Raw genomic sequence first — 12,695 nt, forward strand, 5'->3', positions numbered from 1 at the left:
GTATCAAATGCTGCCGAGAGGTCCATTGATGCAGCATATATGGGGTCGTTCCCCTTTTTAGATCTTTGATTTTGCATAATTGTAACTACTAGACCCCCAGCATCGGTTCCCAAGTCTTTACGAAAACCCATCTGTCGGACATCTAATATGTCTTTCCTCCATCCAGTTTAGTAGACTTTCTAGAATTATGGCAGAGAATATCTTTGTCTCGATATTTAATAAATATATTGGTCTATAATTAGTCGTACTCTGTCGGTTCCCTTTTTTAAAGATCAGAATTACATATGAAACTTTCCAGGAGACTGGCATAGTTTGCGTCTCAATTACATTTTTAAATAGCATATGGAGTATTTTCGCCCACAACCTTTCATTTTGCTTTATCAACACCATGGCCAAATTGTTGGGTCCCGGGGTACCGGAGGCTTTCATTTTCTTTATTATGGATAGTATTTTTTCCACAGAAACATCGAGGGACCATTGACAAGCCATCTTTTCAAGCACAAAGTCACCATTTATTTATTTTTATTTTTTACATTTATAAAGCGCTCACACAGCCCGCAGGCATCGAGGCGCTGTTACAGGAATTGTTAGTTTTTTTTAGTTGTGTTTTTTCTTTGTCTTAGTTACGTATTTATAACGCGCTTAAACACTCAGAGGTTTCTAAGCACGGACCCGGGGATCGAACCTGTTGTTGCTTTGTGTCGTCTTGCTTCCAAGACGTGCACGCCGCCGCTGTGCTATCCTCCATTACAAGAACATGCATACAACTTCTCAAAGTATTCACACCATACCTTTTCACTAATGGGATTAGTGTTTAATTGAGTTTGAGTAATCTCCGTACTATTGATGATGGCCCAATAATTTCGCGAATTGCTTTCCTTCATTGCATTCAACATTTTTTCACCATCCTTCTGTAATAAGAAGGCTTGATGATGCAACCTCCAATTCCTATAAGCTTGTCGTCTCTGTCTACATTACTCCCCTGCATCAGGGGCAAGTAACTTTTGTTTTTTTATGGCACGGAGATCCTTGTTCAGCCTGGACCTTTGCAACATGATCTCAAGATCAAAGGAGTGCCTATGGTTTTTGTCTTTTAGCGCTATTCTCGCTGTTGGTTGCTCCACCTTGGCCATCATTGTACCCAAGAACTCGCCAAATTTGTCAACCGAGTATTGGATCTTTTTTACCTCCAGAGCACATTTCTCAAAATCATGCATCATCATATCATTGAATTTCGCTGTTTTTTCCATATTCCACTTTATTCTCGAGCCTCTGACATTAACAGTTGTTTGGGCACAATATACTTTGGTAAGATTATTTTGTTTCCTTATATTTATATTCATTGATAACATTGCATGATCGCTTTCTGAATTATCTTCCACATGCATATTGGTCCCATTTCCAATTAGATGCTCGCTTGCGAAAATAAAATCAAGAATTGAGGAAAGCCCACGCGCCTTCCAGGTGGGTTTGTCATTAAACAACCGTGTCAGCCCCCATGAGTTTGCAAAATTACATCATAAGGCTCCTCTATTTTGTTTATTATCTAATCGCCTTCTTTGGTTGCAACACCCACTTAATCTCGCTGCTCTTTCACTACTTGTTAGATCGCAATCCGCATTTAAATCGCCTGCTAGGATTATCAAACCGTTTGGGGTAGACACTATCCATTCTTCTAGCAATGTATTCAGATCATACAACAGTTTTTCAAGCATGCGATCATCATTTTCCACATCATTCCAATAGATATTAATGATCATAAGGTGGGTAATGCCCTCTTTAGTTACGATTTTAAAATTGGCCGCTTGGCATGACTCATGCACATGTGTCTCTTTTATCAGAGATATATCTGGATCATTACGATACGCGAGCGCCAAACCACCCTTGGGGCGACCTCTAATGCCCTTCATGCCAAACAGGCAGAGGACAACAAAGCCGTCCCAAAGCAGTGGTCCACATGCCCAAGTTTCCTGTAACAAAACAAAGTAAAATTTCTCTAAATTCATACACACTTTTTTGTTTTGTACCAGGTGTGTATGTCCTTTAGAATTCCAAGATATCAATTTTAAAAAACTATCATTGCTAAAGGGATTTATCCATACCTTTTAGTTGTTCCAAAGTATCTCTAAGTGAAACCGCCATCGATCTCCATTCGTCCATTTCACTTAGAGTTAAGTGTTCACCCCCTACTTGATTCATCACCCTTTGTTTCTCTCTTGTATTATTATTTCGGGGGTATTGCTCCGCATTTCTCTCTCGTGTATTCTGACCAAAATCAACATACTCATACGTGTCAAACCCCCTCTTTTGCAGAGCCCCAGCTTCCTTGAGTATAAGAGCTCGCACCATAGGCGATGCAATCACTAGGCGCACAAAGTCCATCCTATGTGGATCAATAAAGTCCACTAGCTGAATATCACATGAGGATACAAGGGCTAATTCTGGTATCTCTCTAAACAAGTTCAAGATATATGATCTATTTAAGATGGGATAATAGCCATCATCAAACACATAATATACGATCAGACTTGGATCACTAGAACATTCAGGCCGTCTCACTTTATCATACTGATTACCGTTCAGATTTTTCCTATTCACATAATTTTCATATGCCATATCCTGCACTCTATGGGGGTACACCTCGCGCTCCCTAATAGCATCTTCATGAGGAGAACTAACAGCCCCCTGTATACTCTCTTCGTGCATAGGTTTTCCCCAGGAACCTTTACTTGGTTCATTATATCTATTGTCAATCGGCATACCGTTACCTGTGATTGCATTTTCTGAAGCAGGTAATCTTCCCGCTTTATTTGACAATATTTCCTGTATTATTTCTCTCACACTTGTCACAGTCAAGGGCTGATCTTTTTCCTCTGTGTCCTCTTGTTTAGATGGTGTGATGTCACTCTTTGACATTATTTCTGGTACAGGCATTCGTGCTAGGCTGTCCGTCACCCTCACCACAGGGTCTCGGATGCATTGAACCCCTTTATATGTGCACGTCTGATCTATAGGCAAGGATTCTTAATTCTCTCAGGACTTCTCTCTTCCTTTGATCTATCTCTTTGTACACCCATACGCTTGTCATGTATTAGCCTTAGCCTACTAGCATTCTCAGCAATTTCAATTGGCTTATCATTCCCCTTCAGCTCTCTGAGGGGTATCTTTATACGCATCTGTGCATCCGGGTTCTTGAATAAGTCAAAAATATCAAGCATGCCCATTTCTAGATTTTTCAAGTTAGTATCAATTCTATCAGTGACTATTTTATTTTTCATAGCATCTGATAAGTTGTTTACTGCATCAGAATAGCCAGTCACCTTTGGCTCGTTATTAGTCCCTATATCAGAAACCAGAATCACACTGGGTTCGGTACTTGAGCCATTCTCAAGCCCCGGCTGGGCAATATTCCCCTCAGACTTGTTATTAGCAGGATTTAAACGGGGGATTACTATCTTCGCCCCTTTTCTCTCCCGCTTACCATCATCCATACATGCTTCCAACCCATCTTTTGACTGTCCTGTAGCTGAGTTCGCTCCCAATGCCAAATCAGGGTTGCGTGTATCGATGTCTCTCAAGGACTTTAAAGCAGATGCATTCATAGCCTTTTGAGCACGCACCTGTTTTTGTCTATTTTTTTTTTCATTTTTTTTTTAGAAATCCTGACATTAAATATATCCGCCACCCTGATAGGCTCATTGGCAGCAGCAGGAATTTGCAAATCTTCCGTCAAGCTATTGTTTTTCCTAGTATTATGCACCTCAATAACACTCTGTTCATTATCTCCCATGTCAGGTCTAGGAAGAATCAAATGTAACTCACCTGAGTCCTGCTCACCATTGCTCAATGTATTAGGTACAGTATTAGGGGCGCCTTCTCCTGACATTACTTTCCACTTTGCCATATTTTCAACTAGCATTTCAGGGAAAGCTGTCAAGGCAAGCAAGATTTCTTTTAGAATACGGGTCTGCGACTTCACTTCTTTTAGTATGTAATCATGAATCCCATCATTTCTCTCTGAAATCTGAGATCGACTAGACTCGCTCAAAGCTTCCTCTGCATTCACAATGTTACGTGCTGCATTCGAACATTGTGTGGGTGAATCAAAGTGTTCAGATAAACCCAGTAAAGTTATTTCACCAGAGGTAAATATGTGAGGTGTATCTATAAATGAGACGGTATTCTGTCTTAGTTGTGACTGATTTCCCGCATTCCATCCTATATCGACCCCATCCTCTCCTCCCAGTCTCGGCTCCTCATTGAACAGGGACTGAGAGGAGGCAGGGATCACATCATCTTGATTTTCAATAATTATTCTGTCGGATTCATTTTGGGCACATTCAATTAGGTCCTCATCAGAGTCGGAGGGTAATGGAAGAGCTATTGCAATGGCATGCGCTATGCTCATACGGCGCATTTTTATAATATTCATTGCCGTTGCTGGGTCTTTTTTACCCCTGGCAAACTTCCTTTTCATTACTAATCTTATGTTCTGGGGTGATAAAACCGTACCCCCAATCAAGCATAAACACGTATTGACCTTCACGTACCTTACTCAGATATACTTCTTCCACCAGTACCACTCCTATAGATGTATTGCCTTTTTCAAAGAGTTGCCCCATTGCTGTGTCTTTATACAGGCCTACGATTATATAATTCGGCACACACAAAGCTGCTCAGCTGCACACCACACAACGCAGCAAACAGCCAACAGCCGTACTTCGGGCGCTTCCCAGGTGGCGCGCAGGTGCGCAGTGCACAGCGTATTTAACGCTACCAATGGGCGGGGTCAGAGGCGGGTTTGAAAAGAGAATATCCAATCAGAGCATCTGAAAGAGGAGGGGCAGAGAATCAATAACAGGCACACCTCTTCCTCATTATTCAGTAACGTTATAGCAGTTAGCTTTTAGCTTTTAAAGTTTATACTTCGTGCACCTCAGGGACAGGCAACTTCCGAGTTGCCTTTAAGTACGTCCTGTCCGCTCTTCTACGAAGTGTTTCGAAGTATTTCGAAGCCGCGTTAAGCGGCGCCTCTGCAGCGTTCTGAACCAGCGGTCCCAGCCAACAGCCGTACTTGGGGTACTTCCCAGGTGTGCGCGCAGGTGCGCAGTGCACAGCGTATTTAACGCTACCAATGGGCGGGGTCAGGGGCGGGTTTGGAAAGAGAATATCCAATCAGAGCATCTCAGGGACAGGCAACTTCCGTGTTGCCTTTAAGTACGTCCTGTCCGCTCTTCTACGAAGTGTTTCGAAGTATTTCGAAGCCGCGTCATGCGGCGCCTCTGCAGCGTTCTGAACCAGCGGTCCCAGCCAACAGCTGTACTTCGGGTACTTCCCAGGTGCGCGCATTATAGTACATCACAAAGAAAGGGAGAAGGAAATCGCACAGAAAAGGTTGGCAGATGAAGCGAAGCTTGTGCAGACTAAGCTGGTGAAGGTCGCGGCAGTAGCTGCCGCCCTCCCCATGGAGCGGCAGGGAGATGGAGAGGAGGGGCAAATAGCAATATAAGCAAGAATGGCAGCCACCTGGGCATCAAATGAACAAGAGCAATGGACTGGAGAGGGCCAAGATTGAGGGCCCCAGTGGCAAGGAAGGGCAGGAAGAGGAGGACGAGGTTGGTACCGAGGACAATGAGGAGGGTATGGAGGGCAAGGAGCCCGAGGTGGAGGACAAGGAGTGTGTTGGTCATGTGGTAGGTGGGGCCACTTTGCAAAGGAATGTCGCTCTCGCCCCATGGCATACTGTCAGAAGGAACAAAAGTATGGCCACCTCCACCCAGGCAGCCCCTATGACCTGCTTATGGGTGGATCCAGAGGAGAACAAATTGGTCCCCGTTACGTACAAGAGCAGGGGGCACCACCACAAGGCATGCAGCATTGACTAACACAACAGAACCACATGGTAAACACCCGCGGTAACCCATTCGCTACCATGGCAAATGGCGCCCCAGCGCCGTTCAGAGGTGCAGCAGTGGTGGGGGACAACATTTTCACCCACTCTGAAATGACTAGACACTCAGACACTCAGAATAGGACAGCCCACAGAGAGCACTTGCGTGTCCAATCCTATTGGCAACCCTAAGACCAGACGAGGAACCACTGGTGGGGGCAGAGATAGGCAACAAGCAGTTCATCTTCATGGTGGATTCAGGGGCAGAAAAAGCATGTCTAAAGGAAGGCCGGTTTCCGCTCTCAGACAAAACATTGGAAACACAGGGATTCTCTGGGGCGGTGGTCACGGTTCCTTACATTAAAGATCTAGACGTAACAGTGGGGTGAAAAATAGTGCAAGCACCCCTATTGTGCCACAAAGACTCACCAATAAATTTGCCAGGGAGGGATCTCCTTAGTAAGCTTAATATGACAATCTCCTTCACCGAAAGGGGAATAGTGGGCTCTACACCAGCTATATGTGCCATGAGAGAAATGTTGCTGATTAACACAATTGCTAATGAAATAATGGTTCGGGGAGTGCCAACTGACCCAGGCATGTTCATTCAAGGGATATGAGTATTGACAAAAGCAGTGCTAGAAATAACACGGCAAGAGTGCCGTGTGCCTTCCAACTTTGTGTTTCGCCCCGTGGCTACCCCGAGGTATTGTCCCTAGATTTACATGGTGTACAAGTATCTGCACAGCGAATAGCAGTGATAGGGTTGGACAAGAATGGGTGTGAGTGGAGAACTGTACAATGGATAGATCCCAAAACAGCGCTGCGTGACCGAACAAATGAAGAATTATTCACTGACCTTGACACTGATGGGGAAATTATAATGGAAATCTGTATTCCTTGTGATATAATGGTTCAAAACAGACCCCCCCCATGGCATTGTCAGTGCACCTCCAACATTTTTCAATGAAGACATGCAACAAGTGCCAACCACATTATGAACGACAAATCCCCATGACGTATGGTTCATGGACAATCGAGGGTGGCCCATGGCCAGGGGTCCCGTCCCTGCTACATGAAAGTAGTAAGGGGTTTAAGTTTCAAACAAGCAGTAACTCTTAAAATGGGGTTGCCGGAGCAGGGGCAGGTTTGTGGAGACGGATGGTTTCCATGAGCCAGGCCTCGGCCCGGTCACAGACAGGGCAGTGATCTCAGAGGAAGGTGAGTGATACAATGTTAGTTTGCAACAATTCGCACCCAAGCTTTCATGAGAACAGAACAGAACAGCCACAGCGCAGACTGAGAGGAGGAGGTGGGGGTTGCTGGGCTAGACAGGGGAGAGATGCAGGCTTGCTGCTGTGGATTTCTGTGTGGTGCCTAGTTAAAGATGGAGTTGTGGTTAATACAAAATGGAGTCTCTGGGGTCATGGAGAGGCATTGTATATGTGTCATTCAGTGGCTACATTGCACCCGTCATCGGGGCCAGGCCAAGGGTACGTTGCCAACCATTGAATGAGCATAACGTGAACTTCACCCAGAATGTAGGGGGGCCCAAACGATCCTTCCTCCCTTACACTATCATGTTGGAAAATTGGTCAAAGAGCAAAGATCCTCCCACACTGCCCACTGTGTGGACATGCTTTTGGTCAATGTAGATAAGATTGATGAGAATCACATTGTTAAGGTAGCTGTGCATTGGTTCAATATTTGTATAACATTTGGAAGTTGGTATTTCATCCCATACATCATTTTCATGCTTTTCTCTTTGGAGACCAATTTTACACATTTAAGAAATGTTGATGGGCCTTCGAGGTGCGGAAACATGATATGATATGATGAGTGATTTATAACGCGCCAGTACGCAAGTGTTTCTAGGTGCGACAAGACAAGGGAGGGATGACAGAAGGAGGACAATAAAAATGATCTTACTAGGCGTTGTGTCATTTAGATTGTGCAAGTGTGATAAAGCAAAGTGCAGGTGATGTATGTATGTATGTATGTTTGTATTGAAATGTATAAAGCACAAACCAAAGCCAGAAGGCATCTGGGCACTAGGAAGAGAGAACCCAGGGAGAAACCAAAGACGAACAGGACAAAACAAGGAAAAACAAGTTAAACATTAAACAATAAGGTCTTTAGTTCTTTGCGAAAACTAAAATGATCAGGTAGAACACAGAGCACCAGAGGGAGAGTGTTCCAGAGCCTGGGGGCCTGAGCAGAAAATGAACGGCCTCCCGATCTCAACTTGTGGAATCGTGGTACCACAAGTAGATTTTTGTCGCTGGAACGTAGCCTACGAGAAGGAATATATGCTTTGAGTTTTGCCGCAGAAAAATAGGGCTGGTCGAGGAAAAGGCCCTGTGGACAAATGACAGAATCTTAAACTCCATACGTCTCCTAACCGGAACCTAGTGTAATTTCCAAAGTAAAGATGTTACATGCTCCAATCTGGGAGCATCTAAGGCTAGGCGGGCTGCACCATTCTGAAAAATCTGGAGTCTTTGGGTAAGATAGTCTGGATGACCTAGATAGATCCTGTCGGGGGGAAATTCTGCCGGGGTCGGCCAGGCCGTCCGCAGACCTCCGGGCAGGGAGGCCCCAACTCCTCCCGTATATCCCAGATGAGATAGAGTATGAGACACACGCAAGAAGCAAGGTGACTCTGCTGTTTATTAGACAAAACGGCAGGGATGGGTCAAGGAGCGTACGCGTCCGTCCTGACACACACACAATCGTGGGGCTCGCAGGCCGTTTTTACTGTATTATGACGCGCTACTTGCGTCACTTTAGAAAGTTAACAAAAAACCTATCGCCACTCTTAATTGGTTGCTCGAGTGGTAGGGTTAGTATAGCACACGTATAGAGAATAATATTAGTGGATGAAGGTTAGTCAGGTGATATATCTGGGTTGTCCCTACAATTAGATACATGAGAATTGTTACATGAGGACTCCTAATGATTGGCTAATACTACTAGCGTCAGTGATAAGAGCCCCATGTTCTGATTGGTGCGCCCGTGAGCTTCCCAGCCTGGGACCACCGCTGTTCCCAGCTCTCGGTGTACCTGCAGTTTGCAACAATGTTTCGCTATGGGTACGTGCAGACAATGTGAGGATTTATTCATAGCTGGAAGGCTGACCGCTCCCACTGTCGCAAATGTCCATTGAGCCTTTCAAGTGTATCTGCCTGTGTCTCGTAACGAGGGATCCAGACGCCTCTTTTCTCCTGGGCTTGGCATCTCGTCAGGTTCGGCTTGGTCACGTGAGGTGGGACCGTGTTTGAGGCAGAATTCTGCACAATTAATATTGTTTTTCCACTGTGTGTTTGGTTTAATTTGCAGGTGTGACTTTAACGTTGGTGCGCGGAGTGCGAGGTTGCAACATCGTGCCCTTGATGATTTGCTCTTGGAATGTGGGTTTGCAACATTGCGACCTTGACTGGTTGCTTCGCCGGGCTCATTCTGCAGGATCAGCAACCTGACTCTTGTTTTGTTAATGTCCACGGGAGCTCTTGCTTGCGGCCTACTTAGGCCTAGTGTATAAGTGGGTCCGTCTGGTGCAAAGGTGCTTTAGGTTACAGTACCATATAGTTTCATGACCAGTATCGTGTCTTCATTATATTTCTCATGGTGGCAACTGGTTTTAAGAGAAGCGTGAGCAAGCTTTGTAGATGAGTTCATGACGCGTCTTGCGTTTCTGCATTTTGAAAGCCTATGTAGAAAATAATAAAGATGCATGTCCGTGAGTATGCCTGTCGCCTACGTCATAGCACTGGGTATATTCTTCGTGTAGATTGGTGCGGGAGTGTCCAGTGTATATATTTGCACAGGTGCTTAACCGTTGGCTAGGTCGTCATGGCATCTCTAACGACGTGTAGATTTTAGTCTAGTTGGTCTGTGCCGCAGGTGTCGGCATGGCCAGTGCGGACTGCTGGGCAGGCAGATGGACACATCCGTATGTTCCTGTACCAGGGTATCTGGTCGTCTGGTAAATGGACAAACTCTTCTCGTGGCGGGTGTCTGGGTCGTGACCCTTTAGGCCAAGCGCGAGAGGTGAAGGACGGGAGTCTGGTCTTCCATTCTCCCACTTCAATCCCATTACAATATTTGAGAGAACCCATTGTAGAAGAGGTAACCACAGTGGCTTGGCAAGTAGAGGGAAGAAAAGGCAGAACCTTTCTAAGAATTTTCAGTTTAAGAAACCCTGTGTTACAGACTGAAGCAATCTGGGCCTCTAGATAACGGAAGGGGAGGATTTTTACCCCTAGGCTTTTGACAGTGGAGCAAGGAGCAGGAAGGTTGCCTAATGACTCAGGCAGAAAGGTGGAATTCCAGGACAAGCTAGGGGCTGAGGCACCAAAAACAGGACTTTGGTTTTACTGCCATTAAGTTTAAAACTGTTGTTAGCCATCCAGGTTGAAACTGCTGTCAAACAGTTCTTCAGACTAGAAGGAAGGTCAGATATCTGAGAATCAAGACGAAAAAGTAATTGAATATCCTTCACGTAGTGCAAAATCAGATGCCAAAAGAGGTAATCAGATCAGTAAGGGGACGAAGATAAAGTTTAACCATCAGAGAGGAGGATCCCGGAGAAACACCACACAAGACTACGTAAGGCACATCAGAGAAAGGGAACAACAAGACTGTTTGCTGACAGTCAAATTAAAAAGAAATAAACCAGTCTAATGAGGTGTCTCTGAAACCTGGGCCAGCCGTTGAACCATGATGCCATGATCGATTGTATTAAAGGCCGTGGAGAGGTCAAGAAGAATCAGGACACCAGCCTCTCCATGGTCTAGCATCATTGCCAAGTCATCGAGAACCAAAATTATTACTGATTCAGTTCCCATGGAGAGTCTTAACTCTGCTTGGAAGCTGTGAAGAATGTAATTTCACTCCAAAAATAGAGAAAGCTGAGGTGTGACAAGGACTTCCATGAGTTTCATGATGGCAGGGAGTAGTGAATTTGGCCTGCAGTTGTCAGCAAGGGAGGGATCAAAGTGAGGTTTCTTCAAATGAGGTGACACAACAGCATGCTTAAGATAAGAAGTGATAAAACTGTGCGACAATGAGAAATTGAGAGCTGCTATAAGTAAAGCGATGTAGTCAGAGGGTAAATATTGCAGCAGGTGAAGTAGAATAGAATCCGCAGGTGAGGTGGATTTAAGCTGCTGTAATGCTTTACACACAATCTATTCTTAGACTGCATGGAAATTCAAAAAAAAGATTTGGGGATTCCACAAGTTTCATAGACAGGGAGAACATCAGCTGTGGATCTGCTAGGACCATTAGGCAAAATAGAATTCAGAATGTTGGTAATTTATTTCTGGAAAAAAGAACTTATATCATTGCACATTGCTTGAGAACGGGAAGGATCAAGAGTCGGGCTGGGAGGAGTGGATATCTGTTTTATGATTTTAAATAATTCACAAGAGGAACAGGTAGATGCTAAAATGCACTCTGGATAATTAAGAGATTTTGCTGCCTTGATAGCATTGTGATAAACTTGGGAGGCCAAGTTGTATAGTGCTTGAGATTCAGGATCATATCTCAGCCTCCATTTCCATTCAGCCCTCCAGGCTGCTTGTTTAAAGGTCAGAAGTTCTGAAGTAAACCAGGGGCCTGTGGGTCGGGGACGGCTATGACCAAATTTCAGAGGAGCTAAGGTGTCTGCCGTAATTGTAAGAGATGAACAAGTGTCTAGCTGATCTCAATTGGAGTTTTTAAGGTTTGTTGAAAGTCCTTAAAGTGAGATGCATCTTGGTCTGGGATTCTTTTGAACCACCAGTGCCGGCAGGACCGAAATGATCCCGTAGGTTTAGCTGAAGCAACCAGTGATATGGTTAAAAATGGTATAATGATCTGACCAAATGACAGGAATTGGGATGAAGGTGACTAATGATTCTTCTGCAGAGAAAATAATATCTAAGGCATAACCTTTATTATGTGTAGGAAGCTGATTGCGGGTATGCAGATCAAGATCAGCCATGCCAGCAATCAATTTAGCCGCTTGGGAGTCATTCTTATCGTTAATATGCACGTTAAGGTCACCTAGAATGATAAAGTAAGAGTAAGTGAGAGAGAGATCCGCACTCAATTCTAAGAGTCTCTTTAGGAAGTGTAGGGAAAGATATGAAGGGGGTCGATAAACAACAAGAATGTGGACAGACCAGTGAGGGGTCACTGAAAACCGAGTGAGTAAAAGGGGGAAGTAGACATTGAAGAGCCAGTGTGAGAGGTTAAAGCCCTGGGGAACACGCAATGTGGAGAGTGAGGTGGTGAAGAGAAAGGAGCACAGGTTGGACCTGGGAGGGGCAGTCCAGGTGGAAGGAGGTCAGCCACGACTGGGTCTGATCTGTGATGCCCAGGTTCTCATGGAGACGATTGACCAGGATGGTGCGATTGACCGTGTCAAAAGCAGAGGAAAGGTCAAGGAGGATGAGGACAGAAGGGATGCTAGAATCAAGGTTAGTGAGCAGAACCTCCGGGTGATCAGGAGAGCAGTTTCCATGCCTCTGGCTGCTCTGAAGCCAGACTAATGGTCATGGAGACAACCAACAGATTCAGTGTGGAGAGTCCGCTCGGAGATGACCATCTTTTCCAGCAGTTTGCCCAGGAAAGGAGGGAAAGAGATTGGGTGCTAGTTTGCCAGACAGGTAAGATCATCAGAAGGCTTTTTCAGGAGGGGGTGCACAAGGGAGTGCTTGAGGAGAGAGGAAAGTTCCAGTGGCAAAAGAGTGATTGCAGAAATCAGCCAAAGCTGGAGCAAAGGTGTTAATGTGGTCCTTGATGGTTCTGAATGAACTGG

This window comes from Ambystoma mexicanum, chromosome 6q, assembly GCF_040938575.1.
Source record: "Ambystoma mexicanum isolate Mex_15411 chromosome 6q, UKY_AmexF1_1, whole genome shotgun sequence".
NCBI lineage: Eukaryota > Metazoa > Chordata > Amphibia > Caudata > Ambystomatidae > Ambystoma > Ambystoma mexicanum.